Source organism: Coregonus lavaretus, assembly GCF_964263955.1.
Source record: "Coregonus lavaretus genome assembly, contig: HAP1_SCAFFOLD_3091, whole genome shotgun sequence".
In the NCBI taxonomy this organism is placed as follows: Eukaryota; Metazoa; Chordata; class Actinopteri; order Salmoniformes; family Salmonidae; genus Coregonus; species Coregonus lavaretus.
In genome coordinates this window covers 48114-62383 of record NW_028165020.1, presented here as the reverse complement: position 1 = coordinate 62383, position 14270 = coordinate 48114, and the positions used below count along the sequence as shown (strand labels likewise).

The 14270-nt window shown below is 44.9% G+C and overlaps 1 long non-coding RNA gene across 1 annotated transcript in view; it reads right to left on the bottom strand.

The window, feature by feature from the left end:
- Positions 1 to 439: 439 nt before the first annotated feature.
- LOC311116374 overlaps positions 440 to 14270 on the bottom strand; it is a 34038-nt gene continuing 20207 nt past the window's right edge. The window contains exons 2-3 of the long non-coding RNA XR_014611406.1: positions 4213 to 4345; positions 440 to 528 (exon numbers count right to left, since the gene is read on the bottom strand). This is a non-coding gene — a long non-coding RNA (uncharacterized lncRNA). The remainder of the gene's footprint in view (positions 529 to 4212; positions 4346 to 14270) is intronic.

Genomic DNA, 14270 nt, shown 5'->3' with positions numbered 1-14270 from the left:
ATACATTATTTACAATTCATTTCTATTGGACACAAAATAATCTGAAACACAACCAAAACTAACAGCAAATGCATCCAACAAGTTTGTAGAGTCACAAGCTTGATGTAGTCATTGGAATATGGGACCAAATACTAAACCTTTGACTACTTTATTTATAAGAACCTTTAGGGGTGTCAAAAAATTGTACCCCTACCTTTTCGAAAAAAAGAAATGGTTACTTGTTAAATAAAATCTCTTTCTCTGAGCAATTGTATTAGTATAAAATAATATCATTTTCCCCCCCATACAATATAGCTCAGTATTTGAATGATTCATTTTATTCAGTCATTATTACTGATCTTCATCAAGGGTGTCAATAATTTCGGACCCCACTATACTAAAAATAGAGATACTTATAGGAATAAAAATGTGTGTGTGTGTACAATTATTTCAAGCCACAGTTCAACACAGCATTAAAATCAAATAAAATATGACTTACTGAGGAAGGCAAACCGGGGGGAACTTTCCGAACTTTCTTTGTATGGACCTCTGAAAACACAAGAATTAAACACAGTTCAGTGTCACATTTTTATTGATAACCTCATTATTTTATTTTTTAAGTCACACGATCAAGACTGAACAAACTCAATGACTGATCAAGCCGCTTCACAAATAGCTTTTTGAGCATGGCTAAATAAGGAAGCCTTAACACGACAACATACAACCAAGTAAAACTACAAATATAGCTATCACAAAACACAAAATAATTCACTTTATATTGGGGGTAGGACATTTTGTCAGCCGGTAACTGTCATGCAAATAACTGCCGGTCTCACGGTAATTGACCGTTAATTAACATAAACACATTTAGCATCTCCTGGCTTCCACGCATAGCCTACAAGCCACTGATGTGGACCTTTGAAAACAGCTGCATTAAAAAAAGTATAATAACTTAATTTAATATAGCCTAAACCGTCACAATAAATCCATCATTTATTTTAGGCAGGTCTAAAGAAACATTATGATATAAAGAAAATGTAGCCTATTTCAGAAGAACAGAATAGCATATTTTCTGAGTCGTCCTCATGATAGGCCCTGATCTGGCTATGCCATATGGCTGTGGGCTACATTAGCAGACAAGATTTGCTGATAATTCCCATGGCATTATTTTATATTATTTTATAGTAAGAAGAATACAATTGAACATTGCTGAATAAAATAGAAAGGATATTTTCCCCAAACGTTTTCTGATGGAGTGCACACACACGTGGCTATTCTTTGTTCGGCGGTTAACAAAGTGATAATTTGCTTAATTTAGAGTTATTTATGCAACTTTAGTGATGACACAAACCTTCGGCTATTTGTTTTGATTTCTAATACATTCTAAGGCTGCATGATGCGACTAATTTGATTTGAATAAAGTCTAATGAAAGGCACTCTGCTCTGTCTCTTGCGCAGGCTGCACACACTTCATCAATCTCTCATTCACAATTTGACTAGCACTTGATAATATTCTCACCATCAAACTATTTTCAGATTGCACCACTTTTCTTTTCCGTTATTGATTTTTTTGAATTTTTTTAAACAAGTTATTTTTTTTCATTTCACTTCACCAATTTGGACTATTTTGTGTATGTCCATTACATGAAATCCAAATAAAAAATAAATTTAAATTACAGGTTGTAATGCAACAAAATAAGACAATCGCCAAGGGGGATGAATACTTTTGCAAGGCACTGTATCTATGCATATTGCTTATGGTCTAGATTGCAAGCTATCTGCACTAATGTTGCTATTTTGTAGAAAGCCCTTGTTAATACCAGCCAGATGGCCACAGCTAGATAACTACCTAGCAAGATGATGAAGAAACAACACACTGCCAGTGCCAGCCCATAGCCCAATATTTAGCTAGCTAGCCAACGTAAGCATATATGTTAGCTAGCACAACACATCTAGCTAGCTAGCTAAGGACACTGCACTACCTCAGCAGCTAACACAGGCAGCTGTTTAATGGAAACTAGCTAATCCATTGTGACGTAATTATAATGTCAATACTAGCTACAGTGGTTAGCTCGCTTGGAGGCAGTAGTGTTGTGTAGCATTGCGTCGGTGCACTTAGCTAGCTACCATCCCATAGCCTACATTGCATATGAAGTGTGACAGGCTCGTCCATATAGGCCTGTGGGCTGATGCATGCGACCCAGCAGACTATTCTCAATTTAATCTTGTCTTTACATACACTAAAATGATATATGTGTGAAATTAGTTTTTGATTTAGAATGGACCATTATCATGCAGCTGTCAGAACAGGAGCAGGGGGCTGAAAAAAGACAATCTGTAATGCACCAGAATAGCGAATGGAGGACGCTTTTTTCGCGCGGGTTCATTTTCATGACGCCCAGGTAGGCTACTCCGGTTGTAAAGCGAAGCAACGTGCTTAACATTAAAGAAAGTTGAGAAATAAATATATCAAGGCCTAGCCAATAGAAAGCTGTTTTTACATAGCATAGCCTATAGAAATGTAGTGCAACACGGGCATATATAGGAATAGTTATTTAATTCCATGCATCAACCAGCTATGAATAGCTAACTCTTACTGAGCAACGGGTGATCCTATTCCGCTCAAACTCTGAATGCCAGGGCTCTCATTAACTGTTTGATTCGATTTTTTTCGATCGCATTTGCAATGACGTCAGAGTGATTAGAGGGACAATAGAGCGCCGAGCACCAGGCAGTTAGCGACTGGCCGTTAGCAAGTTTGGTAGGCTACTAATGACCATCAGCAGCATCGGAGCACAGTTTTGGAGAAGCCTAGTTACTGTTACTCAACCGTCACGTGGAATTTGACCGCGGTCATGACTCGTGACTGGCGGTGTGGCGGTAACACGGTCACCATAACAGTTCTAATTGGGGGCTGACACCTCTCAAGGATGACACCTCTCAAGGCTGACACCTCTCAAGGCCTGACACCTCTCAAGGCTGACACCTCTCAAGGCTGACACCTCTCAAGGCTGACACCTCTCAAGGCCTGACACCTCTCAAGGCTGACACCTCTCAAGGCTGACACCTCTCAAGGCTGACACCTCTCAAGGCCTGACACCTCTCAAGGCTGACACCTCTCAAGGCTGACACCTCTCAAGGCTGACACCTCTCAAGGATGACACCTCTCAAGGCTGACACCTCTCAAGGCTGACACCTCTCAAGGCTGACACCTCTCAAGGATGACACCTCTCAAGGCTGACACCTCTCAAGGCTGACACCTCTCAAGGATGACACCTCTCAAGGCTGACACCTCTCAAGGCTGACACCTCTCAAGGCTGACACCTCTCAAGGCTGACACCCCTCAAGGCTGACACCTCTCAAAGCTGACACCCCTCAAGGCTGACACCTCTCAAGGATGACACCTCTCAAGGCTGACACCTCTCAAGGATGACACCTCTCAAGGCTGACACCTCTCAAGGCTGACACCTCTCAAGGCTGACACCTCTCAAGGCCTGATATCTGTCTACTTTATTTATAATTTCCTCTTTCAGGTTTTCCACCCAAACAACGTCACACGGAAGCGTTTGGCTTTCCAAGAAGTCTGACTGACTTTGGATACGTAGAATGGATCATATTAATTAAAAAGCTATGTATGTTGAACACACAATTTGTGTGATAGTTCATGACCAATATATTTATTTATTTTTTAAACAGCTTTGATATTAAAATAGAATCAGTTCTGATATTACATTAATTATAAGTTAACTATACTTTGGTGAAGTCACTTTGTGAAACTGAATGTGTAAAAAGTGTTATTGTGCTACATATCACATTATGACCCAACAGGTAGCGTTCTTCTGTGTATAGAGTGATGGTGACATGACACATACAGAAGCAAATGTCTCTTAGGCTGTTCAACTGCCCTCTCGAACGCACGTCCAGAGAGACCACAGGGAGAGGGGAGGGAGAGAGAGACCACAGGGAGAGGGGTAGGAGGGAGAGGTGGTGGAGGAGGAGGAAGAGGTGGTGGAAGAGGTGGTGGAGGAGGAGGAGGAAGAGGAAGAAGAGGTGGTGGAGGAGGAGGAAGAAGAAGAGGAGGGGGAAGAGGTGGTGGAGGAGGATGAGGAAGAAGAAGAGGAGGAGGAAGAGGTGGTGGAGGAGAAGGAGGAGGAAGAGGAGGAGGAAGAGAAGAGAAGAACAGCGAGATTAAGAGCCTGGTGGAGTGGTGTGAGGGTCGGGAGCTGAGCTCACCCATGTTGTCGCTGTGCAGTGGCCTCCGGCGAGGGTTGTTGTTGTTGTAGTGCTGGTAATACTGGGATCCAGGCTTGGTGGGCGACACCGCCCCAGGACTGCCCATGCCCATCTCTCCTGCCAGGAGACTCGGCTGTAACACACAGGACAGGACAGAGACACGTTAACAGACAAAAAAACACAGGATAGGAACACACCAGTCGCTAAACGTAATGTACCCGTCACAGTGTACTCCAGTGTGACGTCAGGTCGAGGTGCGTGAAATGAGCGGCTCAGAAAATTACAATCCTCACACATTTACAGTAAAATGTAGAAACATGAAGTAACATTTGGCCTGAATCGGCAGCAGCACGTTTCCATTTGTGGTCGTTTTAAAGATGCACTTAAATGAAGGATTATTAAACGTAAATGACAGGTTTTGGAATAATAGGACCCTGAAAAATAAAGTAATTATACACAAGACAAACTATTTGAAGATAATTAAAATAATCACAAGGTTGGAATAAATAAAATACATTGTCAAGGTTTTTCAGTTTCAGCACATGCAGACCTTTACGTTTTACTTCTAAACTTGAATCCCAACCCTAAGAAACAAAATGAACAACAAATGTAATTAAAGTTTTTAATTTCAATCTACATATTTAATAACCTACCGCAACAGATATACATTTATAAATTACCTTGATAACGAAAACAACAAGGTAGTATCCATATCAGGACGTAGTCCACTAAAAAGCCCCAGATGACCCCTGAACTGACAGCTCCGTCTGATACTGAGTAACTAGTGTCTTATCTCAACTCCCCGTGAACGTAGTCCACTTACCCCGAGAAGCCATCATATCTCTTGATTAAACTCTGCACCGACTAACATTGTTCTCCTAATCAAGTTAAATGATTCACCAACAACAAGTGCGTGTAGGTTCGTTAAATTATTATGAAAGAAACAAGAAGGAACGAGCAGAAGATGGACTGGAATTTTCCTGCTGGGCGATGAGAGGAGACAAGTGTACTAGTGTACACAGGAGTTTGTACGAGCACAAGAAAAGATTTCACCAACTTTACGGATGAACTTGTTCAAACTTCCCAGCGACTGAACTAATTAGTGTAGTTGATCAAGTAGAGAAAGTGTTTGCCCTGATCGGAATTCCAGTCACTGGGGTTCTCACAACAGACTCAGACATGCTTCACTAGATCTCAATTCACATGCTAAACAGGCTAAATAGGCCAATTACAGGCCTACTCCTGGGTCCCCGTTAACTCTGGCTACCACCCGAATGGAACCCTATTCCCTATATAGTGAACTAGGGCCCATATGGGCCCTGGTCAAAAGTTAGTGCACTATATAGGGAACAGGGTGCCATTTGGGAGTACACCTGGGAAACTAAGACGGGGGCCTTCAGACTGCTAAAACAAAAGGACTCTTGTCTTACATAAAGTAAGTCAACTCCCCCCACCCAACCATCACCCACCATCACCCCACCATCCCCCCACACCATCACCACCACCCCCTCCACCATCACCCCACCATCACTCTCCTCTCCTCATCTCAGAGATGACGCGCTGTTGTACCCAGCTGGCATCCAGCGCCTGATATTAACTAAGATAAATGACTAGCACCTGAATGGAGGAGGGAGAGGAGAGAGAAGAGAGAGAGAGGGAAGAGAGAGAGAGGGAAGAGAGAGAGAGGGAAGAGAGAGAGGGGGAAGAGAGAGAGAGGGAAGAGAGAGAGGGAAGAGAGAGAGAAGAGAGAGAGAAGAGAAGAGAGAGAGGGAAGAGAGAGAGAGGGAAGAGAGAGAGAGAGAGAGAGAGAGAGATGGAAGAGAGAGAGGGGGAAGAGAGAGAGGGAAGAGAGAGAGATGGAAGAGAGAGAGAGGGAAGAGAGAGAGATGGAAGAGAGAGAGAGGGAAGAGAGAGAGGGAAGAGAGAGAGAGGGAAGAGAGAGAGAGAAGAGAACAGAGAGAGAAGAGAAGAGAGAGAGAAGAGATAGAGAGGGAAGAGATAGAGTGAAGAGAGAGAGAAGAGAAGAGAGAGAGGGAAGAGAGAAATAGGGAAGAGAGAGAGAAGAGGGAAGAGAGAGAGAGAGAAGAGAAGAGAGAGAGAGGGAAGAGAGAGAGAGGGAAGAAAGAGAGAGAAGAGAAGAGAGAGAGAGATAGAGAGATGGAAGAGGTAGAGAGGGAAGAGAGAGAGAAGAGAAGAGAGAGAGGGAAGAGAGAGAGAGGGAAGAGATAGAGAGAGAAGAGAAGAGAGAGAGAGGGAAGAGAGAGAGAGAGAAGAGAGGAGAGAGAGAGATAGAGAGATAGAGAGGGAAGAGGTAGAGAGGGAAGAGAGAGAGAAGAGAAGAGAGAGAGGGAAGAGAGAGAGAGAAGAGAAGAGAGAGAGAGGGAAGAGAGACAGAGAGAAGAGAAGAGAGAGAGGGAAGAGAGAGAGAGGAGAGAAGAGAGAGAGAGAGCGGGAACAGAGATGGAAGAGAGGAACTGTCCCATGAAGGATTAAGGCACCTTGCCTTGGCATTTATAACACAGGGGTAGACTATGTATGCATCCCAAATGGCACCCTATTCCCTATTTAGTGCACTACTTTTGACCAGGGCCCAGTGCACTACGTAGGGAATAGGGTGGTGCAATTTGGGACTCATCCTTGATCATGCCTGCTTGAGCACCAAATGACGATTATCAAAAGGAGAGGAGGTCATTGAGAAATAATTTGGAAAAATGGCACCACACAAAAGACAGAAAAAGGCGTAAAAGTATTGAAGCACGTCCAAATAAATAATGTGGTTTTCCAACTGAAGAAAATAATGCAACCAAACAGAACAAGGGGTAAATAGTTTGAAGTCAAAGCCAAATAAACAAAGGTCTTTTTTTTCCCTGATAGCAGTACTATAATCTGGATGAACATGACAGCATTATTACTGGATGGAAGACAAGAGCAGAGACAAAGTGGAGCTCCCCAATGGAGAATAAGCCCTACTTTGGCAGTACAGTAGGAGAATCACCATAGGGCTTGTCCCTTTACAGTAGGAGCATCACCATAGGGCTTGTCCCTTTACAGTAGGAGCATCACCATAGGGCTTGTCTCTTTACAGTAGGAGAATCACCATAGGGCTTGTCCCTTTACAGTAGGAGCATCACCATAGGGCTTGTCCCTTTACAGTAGGAGCATCACCATAGGGCTTGTCTCTTTACAGTAGGAGCATCACCATAGGGCTTGTCCCTTTACAGTAGGAGAATCACCATAGGGCTTGTCCCTTTACAGTAGGAGCATCACCATAGGGCTTGTCCCTTTACAGTAGAAGCATCACCATAGGGCTTGCCCCTTTACAGTAGGAGCATCACCATAGGGCTTGTCCCTTTACAGTAGGAGCATCACCATAGGGCTTGTCCCTTTACAGTAGGAGCATCACCATAGGGCTTGTCCCTTTACAGTAGGAGCATCACCATAGGGCTTGTCCCTTTACAGTAGGAGAATCACCATAGGGCTTGTCCCTTTACAGTAGGAGCATCACCATAGGGCTTGTCCCTTTACAGTAGGAGCATCACCATAGGGCTTGTCTCTTTACAGTAGGAGAATCACCATAGGGCTTGTCCCTTTACAGTAGGATAATCACCATAGGGCTTGTCTCTTTACAGTAGGAGCATCACCATAGGGCTTGTCCCTTTACAGTAGGAGCATCACCATAGGGCTTGTCTCTTTACAGTAGGAGCATCACCATAGGGCTTGTCCCTTTACAGTAGGAGCATCACCATAGGGCTTGTCCATTTACAGTAGGAGCATCACCATAGGGCTTGTCCCTTTACAGTAGGAGCATCACCATAGGGCTTGTCCCTTTACAGTAGGAGCATACCAATAGGGCTTGTCTCTTTACAGTAGGAGAATCACCATAGGGCTTGTCTCTTTACAGTAGGAGCATACCAATAGGGCTTGTCTCTTTACAGTAGAAGCATACCAATATGGCTTGTCTCTTTACAGTAGGAGCATCACCATAGGGCTTGTCCATTTACAGTAGAAGCATCACCATAGGGCTTGTCCCTTTACAGTAGGAGCATCACCATAGGGCTTGTCTCTTTACAGTAGGAGAATCACCATAGGGCTTGTCCCTTTACAGTAGGAGAATCACCATAGGGCTTGTCCCTTTACAGTAGGAGAATCACCATAGGGCTTGTCTCTTTACAGTAGGAGAATCACCATAGGGCTTGTCCCTTTACAGTAGAAGCATCACCATAGGGCTTGTCCCTTTACAGTAGGAGCATCACCATAGGGCTTGTCCCTTTACAGTAGGATAATCACCATAGGGCTTGTCCCTTTACAGTAGGGGCATCACCATAGGGCTTGTCCCTTTACAGTAGGAGCATCACCATAGGGCTTGTCCCTTTACAGTAGGAGCATCACCATAGGGCTTGTCTCTTTACAGTAGGAGCATCACCATAGGGCTTGTCCATTTACAGTAGGAGCATCACCATAGGGCTTGTCCCTTTACAGTAGGAGCATCACCATAGGGCTTGTCTCTTTACAGTAGGATAATCACCATAGGGCTTGTCTCTTTACAGTAGGATAATCACCATAGGGCTTGTCCCTTTACAGTAGGAGCATCACCATAGGGCTTGTCCCTTTACAGTAGGAGCATCACCATAGGGCTTGTCTCTTTACAGTAGGAGAATCACCATAGGGCTTGTCTCTTTACAGTAGGAGAATCACCATAGGGCTTGTCCCTTTACAGTAGGAGAATCACCATAGGGCTTGTCCCTTTACAGTAGGAGCATCACCATAGGGCTTGTCTCTTTACAGTAGGATAATCACCATAGGGCTTGTCTCTTTACAGTAGGAGCATCACCATAGGGCTTGTCCCTTTACAGTAGGAGCATCACCATAGGGCTTGTCCCTTTACAGTAGGAGAATCACCATAGGGCTTGTCTCTTTACAGTAGGAAAATCACCATAGGGCTTGTCTCTTTACAGTAGGAGCATCACCATAGGGCTTGTCCCTTTACAGTAGGAGCATCACCATAGGGCTTGTCCCTTTACAGTAGGATAATCACCATAGGGCTTGTCCCTTTACAGTAGGAGCATCACCATAGGGCTTGTCCCTTTACAGTAGGAGCATCACCATAGGGCTTGTCCCTTTACAGTAGGAGCATCACCATAGGGCTTGTCCCTTTACAGTAGGAGAATCACCATAGGGCTTGTCCCTTTACAGTAGGAGCATCACCATAAGGCTTGTCTCTTTACAGTAGGAGCATCACCATAGGGCTTGTCCCTTTACAGTAGGAGCATCACCATAGGGCTTGTCTCTTTACAGTAGGAGCATCACCATAGGGCTTGTCCCTTTACAGTAGGAGCATCACCATAGGGCTTGTCCCTTTACAGTAGGAGCATCACCATAGGGCTTGTCTCTTTACAGTAGGAGAATCACCATAGGGCTTGTCCCTTTACAGTAGGAACATCACCATAGGGCTTGTCCCTTTACAGTAGGAGCATCACCATAGGGCTTGTCTCTTTACAGTAGAAGCATCACCATAGGGCTTGTCTATTTACAGTAGGAGAATCACCATAGGGCTTGTCCCGGGCCTTTAAAGCACTTTCACATGATGCCTTACTTGGATCAGCCATATTTGTTTGATGGGTAAAGTCTCTACACTGTAAGACTTGTCTGTAATCAGTAAAACACTGTAGAATGCACAGTAAAATACTGACATTAGTTTTACAGCATTAATGCTGTAGATTGCAATGCATTATGGGTAAAATGCTGAAAAATACTGTCATTAACTGTAATTGGAAGCCTCCTGTAAAAAAATTACTCTAACATACTGTATTTCTTTACAGTAATAGCTTATGCCTTCTGTAGATTCAAAGTATCAGTTTCAGGCGCCAACATCATGCTGTCGGATGAGACATAAAACTCAAAACTATTTTAGTAAATATTTTCTGAAGCGGCTGTGAAGTGGAAGAATATTTTCAGCAGCTGCTGTGGTAGGTGCCTTGATTATAAGCATATTTATTGCTAGCCAACTTTCAATTACTACATGTTTCCTTAGGTAACCTAGCTAGATAGCTGGCTAACGTTTGCTTGCTAGCTAGCTGAAGTTGACTAAATATATTTAGGTCTGCTCTAAATTGCCCCGTAAATATCTAGCCCGTGTGACCGTAGAGAATACACTGAGAGCAGATTCGTGACCGTTTCCACCATTACTACAGAGAAAATAGCAGTTCAAAAGATGACCCCTATCTTTTCCGATTGACGGGCTGCATTTTACACATAATCCGCGTTGGTGGGCCGTACTCGAGAGCCGCTAAAGCTGATGCGAATGACCAGTGCGCCATGTTGTATCCAGGTGCCTGCCGACCGAAGGCGCAGCGCCACTGGTCAGCTGTAGCCCAACACAGTGTCGGCTGTGGAAACTAGTAACGTGGCGAATTATCCCCCTCCCAGGATTATACAGTCTTTCAAGTAGGATAGCAGCCTACACAAGAAATAACTCATATTGGTAGCCATCTAGATGTCACCGTGATATATTCTACTCAATGGGGAAGAGCATCAATGGCTAAAACCCCGAGACACAGCGTCCTCCTTAGCTGTCACAACCCTGTGCGATTCGGTTCACTTGGCTGTCATCTGCGCGGCATAAATCATTGTTTTGTAGGCCAGGATTGTCCACATTGCCTCTCCCGCTAACCATGTGTTTAATTTTTTTTTTAAACGTTGTTCCATAATGTTACAGTATTAGCTAAACATGTTCACTTTACCAGTAGTTTGCAAACATTTGGTGGCACAGCTAGAAAGGAAAATGTTGTGAGTCTGGTAAAAATAATCTGTGATATTGTGTAGGCTAAAGCAATGTTGTATTAGTTATCTAGGGGTTGTAGTGTATCTAGCTGTCTTATTTGTATTTGATCAATGCCTCAATTGATTTCATAAACTATATTGGATATATGCTGTAGGTTTGAATCAACCCAAGATGATGAATCCAGAAGATGGGACAGAGTGCATGACAAAGGTGGCCCAGAGGAAGCCAGCTGGTTATTCCCAATCCCAACCTTGGCCTCATTCTTCCAAGAGCTCACTGAGTTTGAATGAAGACCTCTAGTGAGGTAAGCACACATACGCGGGACACCAGCTTGATATGTCCCTTGTCCCCTGTCTTTTAACCCACAGAGTAACAGCCCTGGTGCTCTCAGTCTCTCATTCTATTCTTTATTTTTCTATGCTTGTCCTAGGGGTGAGAAGAGCTGACCAATAAGTATGAAAAATGTACGCACTCACTAACTGTAATTCGCTCTGGATAAAAAGAGCGTCTGCTAAAATGACTAAAAAAAATCAGAAATGAGGAGGATTGTTACGGAGCCCCATGAGGAACAACTGATGCTCCGCTGACTTCTCTCTCCTGGATGCTCTCCTGCCCAAACCGTCCTGTTGTGTGTTTGAACCCCCAAACCCCCGAAAAGAATTGCCGCTGATCACAGATCTAGGATTTTCACAGATCTTGTAATTTTGCTCTCTACAGGTACCAAAGCAATATATTTCAGAGTACTATTTTCCTTACTGTAAAACATTACAGTAACAGTTACAGCAGGGATGCTGAAAATATGTTTATACAGTAAGGAAAATAGTACTGTAAAATATATTGCTTTGGTACCTGTAGAGAGTGGGCAGCAACAAGTGCTAGGCTTACTAGTAGCATGGGGAAACCACAGGACTTTCTGATGTCATAAGGAGTATGATATGTGTTTCTGTTCTGTTCTACAGTGTTGTGTTCTATGATACAGACACACCACAGCCCAGCCTGGTCCTAGACAGCTACGTATAGTTACAGACACACCACAGCCCAGCCTGGTCCTAGACAGCTACGTATAGTTACAGACACACCACAGTCCAGCCTGGTCCTAGACAGCTACGTATAGTTACAGACACACCACAGCCCAGCCTGGTCCTAGACAGCTACGTATAGTTACAGACACACCACAGCCTAGCCTGGTCCTAGACAGCTACGTATAGTTACAGACACACCACAGCCTGGTCCTAGACAGCTACATATAGTTACAGACACACCACAACCCAGCCTGGTCCTAGACAGCTACGTATAGTTACAGACACACCACAGCCCAGCCTGGTCCTAGACAGCTACGTATAGTTACAGACACACCACAGCCTGGTCCTAGACAGCTACGTATACATTTACATTTACATTTACATTTTACATTTTAGTCATTTAGCAGACGCTCTTATCCAGAGCGACTTACAGTTAGTGAATACATGTTTTTTTATACTGGCCCCCCGTGGGAATCGAACCCGCAACCCTGGCGTTGCAAACGCCATGCTCTATCAACTGAGCTACATCCCTGCCGGCCATTCCCTCCCCTACCCTGGACGACGCTGGGCCAATTGTGCGCCGCCCATGAGTCTCCTGGTCGCGGCCGGCTGCGACAGAGCCTGGATTCGAACCAGGATCTCTAGTGACACAGTTAGCACTGCGATGCATTGCCTTAGACCACTGCGCCACTCAGGAGTACATAGTATAGTTACAGACACACCACAGCCCAGCCTGGTCCTAGACAGCTACGTATAGTTACAGACACACCACAGCCCAGCCTGGTCCTAGACAGCTACGTATAGTTACAGACACACCACAGCCTGGTCCTAGACAGCTACGTATAGTTACAGACACACCACAGCCTAGCCTGGTCCTAGACAGCTACGTATAGTTACAGACACACCACAGCCCAGCCTGGTCCTAGACAGCTACGTATAGTTACAGACACACCACAGCCTGGTCCTAGACAGCTACGTATAGTTACAGACACACCACAGCCCAGCCTGGTCCTAGACAGCTACGTATAGTTACAGACACACCACAGCCTAGCCTGGTCCTAGACAGCTACGTATAGTTACAGACACACCACAGCCCAGCCTGGTCCTAGACAGCTACGTATAGTTACAGACACACCACAGCCTAGCCTGGTCCTAGACAGCTACGTATAGTTACAGACACACCACATCCTAGCCTAGTCCTAGACAGCTACGTATAGTTACAGACACACCACAGCCCAGCCTGGTCCTAGACAGCTACGTATAGTTACAGACACACCACAGCCCAGCCTGGTCCTAGACAGCTACGTATAGTTACAGACACACCACAGCCCAGCCTGGTCCTAGACAGCTACGTATAGTTACAGACACACCACAGCCTAGCCTGGTCCTAGACAGCTACGTATAGTTACAGACACACCACAGCCTGGTCCTAGACAGCTACGTATAGTTACAGACACACCACAGCCCAGCCTGGTCCTAGACAGCTACGTATAGTTACAGACACACCACAGCCCAGCCTGGTCCTAGACAGCTACGTATAGTTACAGACACACCACAGCCCAGCCTGGTCCTAGACAGCTACGTATAGTTACAGACACACCACAGCCCAGCCTGGTCCTAGACAGCTACGTATAGTTACAGACACACCACAGCCTGGTCCTAGACAGCTACGTATAGTTACAGACACACCACAGCCCAGCCTGGTCCTAGACAGCTACGTATAGTTACAGACACACCACAGCCCAGCCTGGTCCTAGACAGCTACGTATAGTTACAGACACACCACAGCCTAGCCTGGTCCTAGACAGCTACGTATAGTTACAGACACACCACAGCCCAGCCGGGTCCTAGACAGCTACGTATAGTTACAGACACACCACAGCCTGGTCCTAGACAGCTACGTATAGTTACAGACACACCACAGCCCAGCCTGGTCCTAGACAGCTACGTATAGTTACAGACACACCACAGCCTGGTCCTAGAATGCTACGTATAGTTACAGACACACCACAGCACAGCCTGGTCATAGACAGCTACGTATAGTTACAGACACACCACAGCCTAGCCTGGTCCTAGACAGCTACGTATAGTTACAGACACACCACAGCCTGGTCCTAGACAGCTACGTATAGTTACAGACACACCACAGCCTAGCCTGGTCCTAGACAGCTACGTATAGTTACAGACACACCACAGCCCAGCCTGGTCCTAGACAGCTACGTATAGTTACAGACACACCACAGCCTGGTCTTAGA